This window comes from Pituophis catenifer, unplaced genomic scaffold (assembly GCF_029215685.1).
Source record: "Pituophis catenifer annectens isolate HBS135680 unplaced genomic scaffold, rPitCat1.0.hap2 SCAF_3, whole genome shotgun sequence".
Classification (NCBI taxonomy): Eukaryota; Metazoa; Chordata; class Lepidosauria; order Squamata; family Colubridae; genus Pituophis; species Pituophis catenifer.
Genome location: NW_027256883.1, coordinates 156,681,256 through 156,696,252, shown reverse-complemented (window position 1 = coordinate 156,696,252; position 14,997 = coordinate 156,681,256). Strand labels below are relative to the sequence as shown.

The following is a 14,997-nucleotide window of genomic DNA, read 5'->3' as shown; positions in this document are numbered from 1 at the left end:
GGGGGGAGGAGTGTTATGTCCTTATAAGGACATCCGCCCTGATTGGCTGCCAGCCATCGGGCGGGAGATTTGAATCCCTGTCTAGGGGCGGTGCGTCTGCCGGGAGCGAATATAAGGAGAGCTCCGGCAGCGCGCCAGCAGTCTTCTTTTACTTGCTACATTGTAAATAAAGTTGTTACATGTATCGAGCTGGTCACGTCTTCATTTCCTGCGCCTGATCTAACACTTGGGTTCTACAATTAAGCTGCTGCTAGACAATTATTGTATAAAATATTAAGGTGTAAGTTATTACAGAGTTTTCCAGGCAACATTTTACAATCTGAGATAGGGGAACACATGACTCCATGACAGATAGGTTGTGATGCATTCCTCTGACAAATAGTGAAGGCTGAGTTTTTAAGCATTTACAAGGAATTAAAGTTAAAAATGAGAATAGTTCTGGGCAAAGTGGAGAGATTTATTACGATTAAAAAAGCTGTAGTATGCATCATGCTTCTGGTAGTTTTGCATAGTCTGTTAATGCCCCATCTTTGTCTTACAGTCTTCTTGGCATCAACTCCTGGAATAATTTTTCAGGATCAGTCAAGTTTGTTTAAAATGATGTGTATTCCATTTTCAGACCTGAGGACAACCTGGGGGAATGGAATCGGAGTTTTTTCTGGGTGAGGTATTAGTTCGAAGCGAAGCAGCGTCAGAGCAAGTGCTGTTTTTAGTTCATTCATGGCAAATTGCTGTCTGATGCAATTCCTAACAAGAAAAGGAAGAGATATATATTGTGTTATACTCAATATAAAAGGAGGCTGGTTGACATTAAGAACAAGGTAGGGTGGGTTTTGTTTTTTCCTGCTCAGTTACGTACCAGTTAGTAAGCATGCAAATTAAATATGGAGTGTAATGAGAAGTGCAAACATTTATAGGTATCTTAAAAACTGAACAGGTGAGGACAATGTATTGGATCAATTAAATTAATGTGTGAATGCATGAAGTGTTTCCCTTCAGTGGAAGCATTTAGTCTACAGGGGCTGCATTTAACTGAAGTAACTAAGCAGGAAAGCACCGTAGGAAATTATAATCAGGGACTGAGTATCATTGAATTATGCCCAGTTTTCAACCTTTGACTGGAATTTTCTATCTGGAAAAGGCTTTTAAATACAGTGCTAAATACACAACTGCAGGTACAGGGTCTGTCCTTCTAATTAGGAAAACTTTTTCACATTTAATTTAAAAAAAACAGCCGTGTCAATTGCACAGCTTTGGGGGATGATTATTTTGCTCCTTTAACATATCTGCCTGTCATTCTTAGCTGTAAGAACATTTCATAAGACTCTAAAAAGACAGCAAATAACAATGCTTGGGATAGGCATCAGTAGTGGGTTGCAAAACCTGTCGCTACCGGTTCGCTCGTGCACACTCGCACTTGTGCAATGTAGAAGCGTCTGTGCATGTGCAGAAGCATCCAGCACAGGTGGGTGGAGCCTCCCACCGCTGCCGCTACCAGTTCACCGATCCGAGTAGAACCGGTAGCAACCCACCACTGATAGGCATAGAACAGCATTTCTCACCCTTGGCAACTTGTGTTGACTTCAACTCTCAGTGTGAACTTCAACTCTCAGAATTTGCATCCAGTTGTCCAAATAAGTTGCCAAGGAGGAGAAACAGTGACAGGGATGTTCATTTTGAAACCAATGGTCTAAAAAATAGACCATAGACTCACCTTGATCCAGCTGCAAAAGGAATAAATGCATGAGAATGTCTTTTGGAGGCATTCTCTGGTGAAAACCTCATAGGATCAAACTCCTGGAATAAAAAAAATAATGAAAATTGGAGGAAAAAAAATAAAAAAGTGAATCTACTACGTTTACAATCCTTTTTCTCATTACAGCACTTGTGCTATTATAAAGCTATTGAAGCATCTCAGAATCACTTTAGGCTTTGCTCTGAAAATATAGTGAGTCAATAAAAGTGATAAATGGGGATTATCTCTACTATAGAGAATCTGTGTACTTATAAAAGTCCCGATTAAGTGTGACAAATTTTATTTACAACAGTTAGTCCCCTTTATCACTGTCATCATTTGATGGGGAAAAAAACTACTTACAAAAGGATCTGGCCAAGTGCTGGGGTTTTTATGAAGAGAATAAATGTCAACTGCAACTATAATATCTGTAAAACAAAGAACCAGAGAAGACAGTAATTAAAACATTGTCAGTGGTTGAAACAAGATCAAAAGACATGAAGAAAAGAATTCTGCAGCTTGTTCTATGCAACCAGAGAAGTTTGGCATTTTCAAGGAAAATGTTCATAGGCACTGTTAAGCAAACAAATAAATTAACAGATATTAATTTATTATCTGTTCAATGGATTTCTCTTGTGTTATGATAAATAAGTAATCCTACATATAAAAGTATAAACACCTATATATTCAATAACTACAGTAGTGGCCAAAATTGTGGAAACTTTTTGGGAAAAATGTATTTTTGAAGTTTGATGGCTAATAACACCACTTTTTTTTTTTTTTGGAGTTTCAAGATAATCATATTCCACTGCTGGAATGGCCAGGGAATAGCCTAGACCTTAATCCAATTGAAAATCTATGAAGCCGACTAAAGAAACTTGTTAGTCAGAAGCAACCCAGCAATAAAACCCAGTTAATAGAAGCAATCATTCAATCTTGGTTGCACATTATAACAGCTGCAGAACTAAAAGATTTGGTTCACTCCATGGGAAGATATTGTAAGGCCATAATTCATGCTAAAGGTTACCCAACTAAGTATTAACTGACATGATAATTTTTATATATCTCATTTTTTTCTATGGTGATAATTTTTGTATATCTCCTTTTTTCTGTGTTTCACTTTTCTTTTTTATACTGTAACTGCTATTCTAATAGCAAATCCTTAATAAAATGTATTGCATTACATTCTTGATTAAATTATCTTTCCATTGATATATAATTTTATGGTACTACTCCCAAAAAAAAAAGTATTAGCTAGTTTTAGAAAATACACTTTTCCCAAAAGGTTTCCACAATTTTGGCCACTACTGTAATTTGAAGATGAAAAAGAATTACATATTTGACAACAGGAAGAGCGGTAATCTTCATCCCAGTTAAGTATCCAAATTACCTTTAAATATATACAATTTCATTCCAGCTGCAACTGGCCAATACATTATCTTCACCTTTGGTATAATTATGATGTTACCATTAAGCAGAATCTAAGTATTCTGTAGAAAAAGAACCCGGGATACTGTTGCATAATCAGAACCAGATCTTTACATAATGGTGAAGAATCAAAGTCAACTCCTAGTACATTCATACAGTTACTTGGTAACAATATAGATGTGGCTTGCCACAGTTTTGTTCTAGGATGTTTAGTCAAGTTAAACTACAGCCCCAAATTTCCTAATAATCTCTCATCCAAGAACTCTCATCCAAGATTTTACTTTGCGTAGTTTTTCTAGAAATCAGGCAAAGTTGCTATGCCTTGGCAGTTGCTTTGCAAGCTTCCAATTAGTAATTATTCTAATGCCTGAAAAATTGACTTTAAGTTCTTGGAACAAAGATATCAAAGAACTTCAATTAATTCAGATGGTGGAAATTGGTGTTTTTAATAATTCTGTTATAATGGCAATTGCTTATTCTAACTAGAGTAACTCTTTAAATAGATGTGCTATCAGTATAGTTTTATAGACATAATGCAATGTTTAATTTATATAGTTTTGGAACTCTTGGTGCAATTTTGGACTATTTTGGTGAGGTTTAAATAGGCAAAGGGTATTAACCAATCAGAATAGAGCTGGAAGGGACCTTCGAGGTCTTCTAGTCCAACCCCTTGCTCAAGCAGGAGACCCTATAGGCAATCCTATGGATCTAAACATAACATAAAGAATCATGTTGATGGTTGTCCTTCCCTCTGCTTCCTCTTGATTCAAAAAAGACAAAATAAGGTGATATCAGCAAAAGGATTAAACATCCAATCTAACCAATTCATCCATCTGATAGCCTCCAAGTGTTCTTTGTTTGTTTAAAATTACTTTCTAAATGGGTATCGTGTAGTGTGATGCTTAAATCAAGTCACCAATTAAAGAAATCTAAAGCAAACAATACTGTATTCACCACTGGATGTCTTCCCGATCCCCCAAGATTTCCTTGATTCCTTCTCTGCATTTCTGCTGATGTTCTGGGTGCTTAGCCATTATATATAGTAGCCAAGAGAGGCCAGAGGATGTTGGGTCATGGCCTGCAAACATGAAAGTGTCCACGGAGGTCTTCATCACGGAGGTCTTCATCAGATAGTCCGGTTCCGTCTTCATACTGATAAATAGAGAAGAAGAATCAGCAAGGGCCACCTTCAATGAGCATTCATTTAAAGAAAAATAAAATAAAATGAGGTCATCATAAAATCAGACCAAAGACAAAAGTGTCAAAAATGAGTTTTTAATTTATGATATTATTGGATTCAGATACACTGATATTATTGGGATTTATTATTCCATGGTTTGAACAAAGACACATAGAGCTCTTCCTTCTGGTCAGATTAATGTATATTGTTTTAGTCTTTGAGTTGTCGAAAAGCATCCTGACATAAACAGCTATCTTTATTTTACTTTCTTTCTCCCTGTCCTATCCAAATAATACTACAAATACATCTGATTCATTTAGTGCTACTTTTGCAAGGAATTGTGAGATTCACCACCCTACCATCTATCTTCCTTTCTGCAATTGTAAATGATATTAGCATACCTCAGAGCAGTGGTGAAATCCTCCATGGTTGGCCACCAGTTCGCGGCCCGCGCATGCACGGTGCATGCCAAATGCATGCTGCATATGCATGCACAGTGCACACCAAACGCATGTGCATGTATATGTGCAGTGAGCACCAAATGCATGCTGCATGCACACGCATGTGCAATGCGCACCAAAGGCACACTTTGCATGGAAAAAGGACACAACAAGGTAAGTAGAACAGTGAGGGGAGGAACAGCTGTGTCGCATGATTTAGAGTCGATAGAAAGCAGGATTTCCTGCTTTCTAGCGAATATAAATCACGCGGCACAGCTGATCGTCGGAAATACCGATTTGGACCAACTGGTAGCTTCACTGAACCGGTAGCTTTTATCACTACAGGTTTGCCCGAACCGGTGCAAACCAGTAGGATTTCACCACTGCCTCAGAGACTCTTTATCCCACCCTGGCCAATAAAATGCTATAAAATAGATTGCATTCTCAGCAAAATTGTTGGTAGAAGGAAAACCTTTTTCTCTGCAATTGGCTGGGAATGAGACAGAGGCATGTCTTTTAAAAATGATAAGATGATTTCCTGACATGATGTGCAGTTCATGAGAATCAGTCCATAACCATTCACCTTACTCTGCAATGTTTAAGGAGAACATCAACTCCCTGACCTGGCAGCCCCATTTGTTTCACAATTTATTTGCACAAATGCTTTGAGTTAGCAACCATTTGATATAGAAAATTCCTATCTGCAGTATAAAAATTGTAAGCTTTTTAAAATATAGGTTGCTTTAACTATATTTTTCTCTGGTACTGTTGACTTTCTCATCTTTTTTTTTTTACAGACATTGCAAATAAGCCAGTGTCAAAGATTCAAATTAATTGTCCCAGGTTTATTATAATACCTATTCTGATTTACCGGTTTTTCATTAGCACATCAATTTTATGTTCAAGCTGTCCTACTTACCATTGTAATAAAACAATATTTCATTTTGTGTTGTAATAACTTTCATAACAGTGTGAGACAAGAGGCTGTTAAAAAAACTCCCTATAGTTTCTTGCTTTGGCACAAAGAAGAATGTCCAAAAAATCCAAATGTCACTTCTTTTGGATCTTTTCAAGCTCTCTTTCATTATGTAGTGTTTTCTTTCTCTCTTCAATTACTTTTTCTATGAAGTAATACAAGATGAGTTAATGCCAGGAACGAGAAATTCACGGTGTTTGCCTCATTTTATCATTTTATCCCTTGACTTCGGAAAAAAAAGGGCTCTGAGAGATTAATTTGGTTCCTTTTATTATAAATAAAATTTGCAATATGCAAGTTAAGAACTATTCAGAATCAAATCAGTATACACCAAAATCCCTTATTAGGCTCCAAGTAAATTCAACAGTGTCTTTCTGATGCTAGTCAATTTTTAGTAGTGATGAATAAAAGTCATTGTGTGTTGGCAGGTCAAGGATTTCACTGACATATCTCAAGGCCATAATGAGGCTTATCCCCATAATAAGGAGAATCAGAAAACATTGCTTATATTATAATAAGCCTCATTGAAGTCTATGGGACTTGCTTCTAAGACAACATATGAAGGATAAGGCTATGAAATAAGTGAAAAATTAAAATATGCTGTTTTAAGCATAGTACAGTAATCTATATAGGTCATTAACTTTTGAATGAAGATTGAACTACTTTGCTGCCAAATAAAACAATGTTTTGAAAACCTTTCTATTTGTCATATAATAGCTCTTATATAATGGCATTAGAGGAAACAGTTTCACTCCAAGTGGTTTCAACATGTTTGCTTTCAGTTAGTGAAACAGTCCATCAAAGATGACCTCAGGCTACAGCCGCTCCTCCTCCATCTTCATATATCCTGGGAACTAGTGATGAAATCCAAATTTTTTTACTACTGGTTCTGTGGACGTGGCTTGGTGGGCGTGGTGTGGTTTGTTGGGCATGTGGCTTGTTGGGCATGGCAGAGGAAGGATATTGCAAAATCCCCATTCTCTCCCCACTCCTTGGGGAAGGATATTGCAAAATTTCCATTCCCATCCCACTCTGGGGCCAGCCAGAGGTGGTATTTGCTGGTTCTCCGAACTATTACTGGTTCTCTAAACTGCTCAAAATTTCCGCTTACCAGTTTTCCAGAACCTGTCAGAACCTGCTGGATTTCATCCCTGCTGGGAACCCAAGACACTCTCATAGTAATTTTAATTTAATTTAATTTAACCAAACAACACAAGAGTTACCTGTATGCTGGTGTGCCAATTTACAAGCCTGTTTAAAATGCCGTCCTGATGGAGTACATGAATATAGGATATCACTCTGAAGTATAGTAGAGGTAACTCTCCGAAAAACAGGAAAGTTAAGTCAGACACAGCTTGGACATAATAATCCAGGTCTCTGATGGAAGGGGGAAAAAACATTTTTAACAAAATGTATATATATGTGCTACATAAATACGATCAACGTTACCCAATACTCATGTTATTAGAATGTATTATTATAGAAGTTTTAACCTCTCAGTTTGGCAATTGCTCTTGTGACTGAATGCACATTTCATGATGCTGTCAAGAGTCATTAAGCTAACATGGTCAAACATCTCCAAAGACTTCATGGGCTCCTTTGCAATCAGTTTCTCCCATTTATCTTAGTGGGGAAAATAGAGATGGAACAGCATTAGCTGTTTATAGGGTTCCCATGCCATATGCCATTTTGGTGAACTGCTGTACAATGTACCATTGAGTTCAGCTCAGCTTCAGATAACTACATAGATATGTCCATATTACTTACTTAGCAACAACATGGAAGAGAATTCCCATTCTCATTTTCTAGAATTGTTCTTGGCTAGTTTATAGGTGGTCCTTGACTTACAACTATAATTGAGCCCAAAATTTATGTTGCTAAGTGAGACAGTGGTTACATGAGTTTTGCCCCATTTTAAGATCTTTCTTGCCACAGTTGTTAGTAACATGACTAGTAAGTGAATCTGGCTTCCCCATTGATTTTGCTTGGCATAAGGTCACAAAAGATGATCACACGACCCCAGGACACTGCAACCAACATAAATATGAGTCAGTTGCCAAGCATCTTGATTCTGATCACATCACTGTGGGGATGCTGCAGTGGCCATAAGTATGAAAAACTGTCATAAGTCCCTTTTTTCAGTGCCGTTGTAACTTTGAACGGTCTCTAAATGAGCTGTTGTAAGTCGAGGACTCCCTGTATTTTACAGTCCTAGAAATTCTGATGGTTGCCTATCCAAGAGCTAGCTAGGAATGTCCTTCTCAGTTTACAATGGTCTCTTTTGCATCTGCTTGTATAACCTGTAAAAAAAAAAACTTTCCTTACCAGCATAACTTTGGTGGAATCTGCAACTAATGCCACATAGAGCTTCAAAATATTATAGTGAAAAGCTGGTGTTAACAACCGTCTATGCTGACGCCATTTTGTGCCACCTAAAACAAGCAATCCTTTTCCTGGAGGTACAAAAAAAAAAAAAAGACAAATTACATTGAATTAAGTGGTAGTGGCGGTGATGGTGATGATGATGATATTATTCCATCTGCTCTGACCGAGCTAAGAGATTGTTTGCACTCAGAATTAGATAGGCAGTTTATCTCACGCTTGAGACGTTTGAAGGCGTTAAGATAGAGTCAATGTACCTGCAGCGTCCAGGCCCATCTTTCAAAATCCCATAAAACAAATCTCATCAGAAATGACAGCAGGGTTTTAAAAATGGTCCTGCACCAACCAGAATTGCTACTTTTGATATTCGTTTGACACAGTGATGCTCATATTTCAAGCACAGAGCTCAAGGACCATTGCATATCATTTCAAGTTGTCTTAAAATTCCTGACAGGAATATGATTTCTTTATCTCTCTTTCGCTTATTCATCTGAAAGATAGGTAAAAATTTACCTTTTCATCTCCCTGTAGCTTTTCATCCATTCTTTGGGTGTTAGGGAAATCAGATATTGAAGCTTTTGAATTGAAGAAACCGCTTTTATCCAAGACAATTCATAAAGACACTAGACCCATGCAGTATGAGCTTTTTATTTCTATGCAGCAGATTATATTAAGAATACTTACTCCATGGAAAATTGCATAGGAATACAAACAGATGGTTGGTTTTAAAATGACCCAAGTTGGCTTTCATCCATAGCGCTTCATGCTAATTAAAGAGGAAAGTGATTTTTTAAATTATCCCTTCTTCCCTCTGTATATATAAATATGAGGCAGCAGTGCGCTGCAGCTGCCAAAAAGTCAACACACTCCTAGGCTGCATTAACAGAAAGGTAGAATCAAGATCACATGAAGTGTTAATACCACTTTATAATGCTTTGGTAAGGCCACACTTGGAATACTGCATCCAATTTTGGTTGCCATATTATAAAAAAGATGTTGAGACTCTAGAAAGAGTGCAGAGAAAAACATCAAAAATGATTAGGGGACTGGAGGCTAAAATGTATGATGAATGGTTCCAGGAATTGGTATGTCTAGTTTAATGAAAAGAAGGACTAGGGATGACATGATGGCAGTGTTCCAATACCTAAGGGACTGTCACAAAGAATAGGAAGTCAACCCATTCTCCGAAGCACCTGAAGACAATGGATGGATATTAAATCAAGGAAAGAACCAACCTAGAACTAAAGAAAAAATTTCCTGACAATTAGAACAATTAATCAGTGGGATAACTTGCTTCTAGAAGTTGTGGGTTCTCTAACATTGGGGATTTTTAAAGAAGAGATTGGACAACCATTTGTCTGAAATGGTACAGGGTTTCCCACTTGAGCAGGCGCCTCCCTTCCAACTCTTTATTCTATTATTTTATACTCTGTTGTTTTACTTCCTATGTTGTCCAACTTGTAGGGTCAGCTTGTTTTGTATTATCCTCACTGCAATTCTTATAACAAAGCTATCATTACATAATATGACAAAATGTTTGAAGAGTCTGATACTGATTTGGGCTGAAAAGGTATTACTTGATTGGTTCTAGACCTCCATTAAGCACAGAAGCTATTGGGTGACCTTCCTTAGTACACCATTTCATTCATTAAAGTGTAGATGTGATGATCAGACTCTTATGATCAAATTGAAATTTTTGTAAATTAAATCAAGCCTCCACAACTTGATAAATTTCAGGTGCGGTTCTGAATATAGTTCCAGATTCTGGTCCCATTATATACAACCAGTCTGCAGAAGACCGGAGAAGATCAAATTAACATTGGAAAACTACACTAAAACAAACAACATAATAACAGTTAAATTATCAATTGAACTGTTTGGAAAAAAAGGGAGAAATAGAAAAAATACTTACAACTGATTTTAAATTTTACACATACCGATCCAAGGAATCAAAGGTGCATAGGTGAATTCAGGCTTTGGATCTAGAAAATTTAAAGAAGATCAGAACAAAGTTATAGCACAGTGCTAAACATATACTGAAATAATTAATTTATTTGGCATAGATAAAGTCCACATTGGAAGTTTACTGCATCTTTCTTTCATTGAACAAATATGAGAGAATCAGTAACTCTGATACGTAAAATATATATTCATATGTGGCTCATATATATACAGTAGTTTACATATGACGACCAAGATAATTTACATGAAAATTAGTGGCTATCAAAGTTCATGACAAAAGTAATGGATCATTCTCTTTTGGTGTTGCTACAAAAATCTTAAATCCATCACTTTGTGCTTTGTGAAGCATTTCCATAGCATACAATAATAATATCAACTTCTGCTCAAGTATTAAAGTTCAGTCCATTCAATCTGTTAAAAATTAGGGCAGTTTGAAAGAATTCTCCAGAATGCTTTGCTGGAGGAAAAGTGAAGTGGCTATAGATACCTACATGTGTAGGAGGACTGCCAGGAGTAGCCAAAGTGGCTTCTTGATGAGTGGAAGACATGCTTCCTACATATTGAGAAGCAACTTTTCAAAGAATTTGCAGAGCCTTATTAAAGGTCTATTTTTTAAAAAATATACTAAATGTTAAAAGTAAGTTTATTGTTGGATGTCCTTGGCTATTTCTTGAGCCCTAGTACAGAATTACAAAACTGACATATTTTTAAACTGACATATTGCATTTTCCCCATTTCTCTGTCATTTGCAGCAGTCATTCTGCTGAAGGTATGAGTGCATTATTCACACATTCATATAATAAGATTAACTCCCTAATTGTCCTCTAGGAGCTCAAGTTGCTATAGACAAAATTCCCTATTCCAGTCTTCCCCACTACAACTCTTTGAGATAAGTAGGGCTGAGAAAGAGGGACTGACCCAAAACCACCCAATCAGTTTCCATGGTTGAGGATGGACTTGAACCTCGATCTCCTGAGTCCTATTCTAACACATTAACCATTGGATCACAACAAAAGAAAAATTATTCAAATGTACAGTAAAACTTTATGTTGTACTGTTGTACTGTACTGTTTGCGAGGAAGAGTTTAGTGAAGTTTAGTGGAAATCATTAAGCCTTGCTGACACTATTTTTTACTCTTCTGAAGTTGTGTCTTTGAGCTGCAGTAGAGAAGAGACATACTTTAATGAGTATGAGGTTTAAAACAGTTCTTAACTAAGTGTATAAAGTGGGTGCCAAATACATATAAAGAAGGTAACTTCCATTTGTCTTTTTTAGCATCATCTTACATTACTATCAATATAAACTTTATAGGAGTAGCTGAAAGGTACTGAAGCTCTGATAGAAATGTGCCCCTTAGCATCCAACAGAGCCTGGGTACTGTTCTCTAGTGTAAATCTCTCTATATGCATAAATGCATGGCAAATAGTCATTGTCCTAACAGGCATGCACTTACCTCCTCTGGCAAACAAAGTTTTGGCATATTCTGGGTGAGCAACAATTATAGAAGAAATAAAAGTCCCGAACCATCTGGGAAAAGCATAAGAATATTGTTCAGACCACTCCAACATATACTTTAGTTCTTTTTTCTAGGTAGGTATCTGCAAAAAAGAAAAAGAAAGAAAGAAAATCATGTTTACAGTATAGTTGGAAAGCTGTGCATTTAAACCCTGACGTTCATCAGAATATTCATCCATTTAAATCAGCCTGAATAATGCAAACAAAATTAAGAATGTGTAAAAGGCACTCATAATATAATGCACGCTTATGAAAATACAGTATATTCCCTGAATTAGAGAAATGAGCAGCTAGATAAATTTGATATAAATAAATAAAATAACTTAACCACTTTTTAGATTACTTTGTGGAACACAGGCATTAGAATGAAGTTATTCATCTGATAATAACAGAGCCACAATCAATGATTTAAGAATATTCAATATTATTTAAGGGACAATTACAATCTTTAAATACTTTCAAGTTCTGCTAGCAATTAACTGTGTCAGAAATTCATGGTCTTCTTCTGCCCCATCACCTCCCCATATATTTTGCCGCTTCTTACCTGATGGATATTGCTATACAGCCAGTGAGTAGGAGGGCCTGGGAAATTCATAATAATAATAATAATAATAATAATAATAATAATAATAATAATAATAATAATAATAATAATAATAATAATAATAATAATAATAATAATAATAATTTTATTTCTATACCGCCCTTCTCCCGAAGGACTCAGGGTGGTGTACAGCCTATTTAAAAACACAAGACAAAACAACGATTAAAAATTTAAAATGATTAAATAGATTTGGCTCAATTTAAAACCCCAGAAATTTAAAATACCCCAATTTAAAATTATTATGTTGATAGCCCGGCCTGGCGGAACAACAGGGTCTTCAGTGCGCAGCGAAACACCCGGAGGTCGGAGATCTTACGTATTTCTGGGGGCAGTTCATTCCACAGGGCTGGGGCTCCCACAGAGAAGGCCCTCCCCCTGGGTGTCGCCAGCTGCTTTTGTCTCTTGTAATACAGTTGGATGATTTTAACCAGGACATAAACAAGACAGAATGCAGAACAAAGAAGTGTGAGCTGGTGGAAACCTGATGTTTTCTCCATCATGCGTGCCACGAGCCTGAAGCCTCTGCAATGGTGTTACAGTACTTCACTGGCTGGGTTTTATAAAAGGATGAATGTCGTCACCAATAAACTACAAGATGGATGTTCCTTAAGTGAGTCTTTTGTTGTATCTTGGCCCACTTCCACCTAAACTTTCTCAACCATTAATCATTTGCTTGGGAGTGAACTCCAAGTAAAGTTTTCAAACAATTTATAATCTCATCTAATCTTTGCCTTAGAAGTCATTATGAGTAAGATAGCAGATGTCAGCAGATTTCTCCTTCTTTAATCAGTAAACTCACATGACATTTCATAAGTTGGATCACACTCTTGGACAGCTGTGCCAACTTAAGATTTGAGGACTTCAACTGCCAGAATTCTGCAGCCAGCATAGCTATCTGAAGAATTCTGGGAGTTGAAGTCCACAAGTCTTAAAGTTGCCAAGGTCGGACACTCCAGATCTTGGAGATCATAGATATGGTTTTATCTAAGAATGAGTTAAGCTATTTTATGGGCATTTACTGTAATTGCTTGGGAAAGTTTTATTTGAACTCTGTTTTTTTCCCCTGAGATTTAAATGTAAGCTTAGTATCTAGTAGGGAGGTGTTTGTGGAAGCAACTGATTTGACCCAAAGCACTGGATCTCTTGACTGCTAATCCATGCTGATCAAAATATGATGATAAAATGTTTTCTTTTTTAAAAGTTTACCTTTCTCAAATATTAAGCCAAGAGAGGAAGAGCCTTCCTTAAAATACCTCAAAATTATTGTCCCAAAGGTGCTTTCTTTCAAAAGGCAACCAAACTTTCTAATTTTGCTTGAAGACATTTCACTTCTCATCCAATAAGTTTCTTCAGTTCTGACTGAATGGTGGAGCTTCAACCACAACAATACACGAGCAAATAATAGATACACACTCAAGGTAAACCACTCCAAACTCGATTGCAGAAAATATGACTTCAGTAACAGAGTGGTCAGTGCCTGGAATGCACTACCTGATTCTGTGGTTTCTTTCCTAAACCCCCAAAACTTAAAAATTAAACTGTCTACTGTTGACCTCACCCCATTCCTAATAAATAAATAACTTTATTGTCATTGTACGTGTATACACAGTATACCTGTACAACGAAATTCACTTAACACCCAAAGACCAGGTCCAACACACATAGCAATCCCCAAACACACTCCCACCCACCACAATTCCCCACCACAATTAAGAGGTCTGTAAGGGGCGTGCATAAGCGCACCAGCGTGCCTACCGTCCCTGTCCTAATATCCTTTTTTACTTGTATCCTTTTCATGCATGCAAATTATGTTTATACTTTTATCTGTTATCTTATATATGCTTGACAAATAAATAAATAAATGGAAAAATAAATAAATAAATAAAAGAATAGAAGGATGTATATTCCTTGAAGTCATCTGGTTGTTAGCATTCTTTCTGAGAATCATTGAGGCCACTTGGAGCTGTATCTGTGCCCTCAGGGTCAGATGAATAGTGCAGATGGGTGTGGACCCTTCTTGGAACTGTTGAAAGGACTGTATTGTAAACAGGAGATAGGTGGTGTTGTATCCCTTCCCCTCGGTTGAGAGAAGGCTGTTCAATCTTAATGTAGATGGCCTCTTTGACCCCTCTTTCAAACCCCTATTTTGTGTTTACCACACAAGAGTTACCAAGAGCTGTGGTGGCACGATGGTTAGAATGCAGTACTGCAAGCTACTTCTGCTGACTGCCAGTTGCCAGCAATTTGGCAGTTTGATTCTCACCAGTTCAAGGTTGATTCAGCCTTCAATCCATCCGAGGTAGGTAAAATGGGGACCCAGATTGTTGGGAGCAATATGCTGACTCTGTAAACCACTTACAGAGGGCTGTAAAGCCATGTGAAACAGTATATAAGTCTAAGTGCTATTGCTATTTTCACTATTCCACTATTCACTGGGCCACGGCATCCCAGAAACTGGGCCACGCAAACAAGGGAAGCCCCAGCTGTGGGATTCAGGCATACAAAACCACACAGAACAACCTCTCTCCACAGAACTGGTGCCCAAAAGTTTGGACAAAAAAGAATGTTCAAAGAGGAATTCCTAATTTGGGAGGTGTTGAAAAAAGTCATCCCCCCCCACATGAATATTAGCTAATGTGAATATATATGAAACCAGCAACATCTTTGTGTACTTATGCATGCAACAGAAACTGTTTTCAATTTATATATTAAAAGTTGCTCTAGGGATAGAACTTGCATTTGTATAGACTTGTTAGCTTATGTAATATTTAACT

General features: G+C 37.0%; 1 pseudogene; it reads right to left on the bottom strand.

The window, feature by feature from the left end:
- Positions 1–304: 304 nt before the first annotated feature.
- Positions 305–12,723, bottom strand: LOC139314056 (cytochrome P450 4A25-like; annotated as a pseudogene).
- Between the last annotated feature and the right edge of the window lie 2,274 nt (positions 12,724–14,997).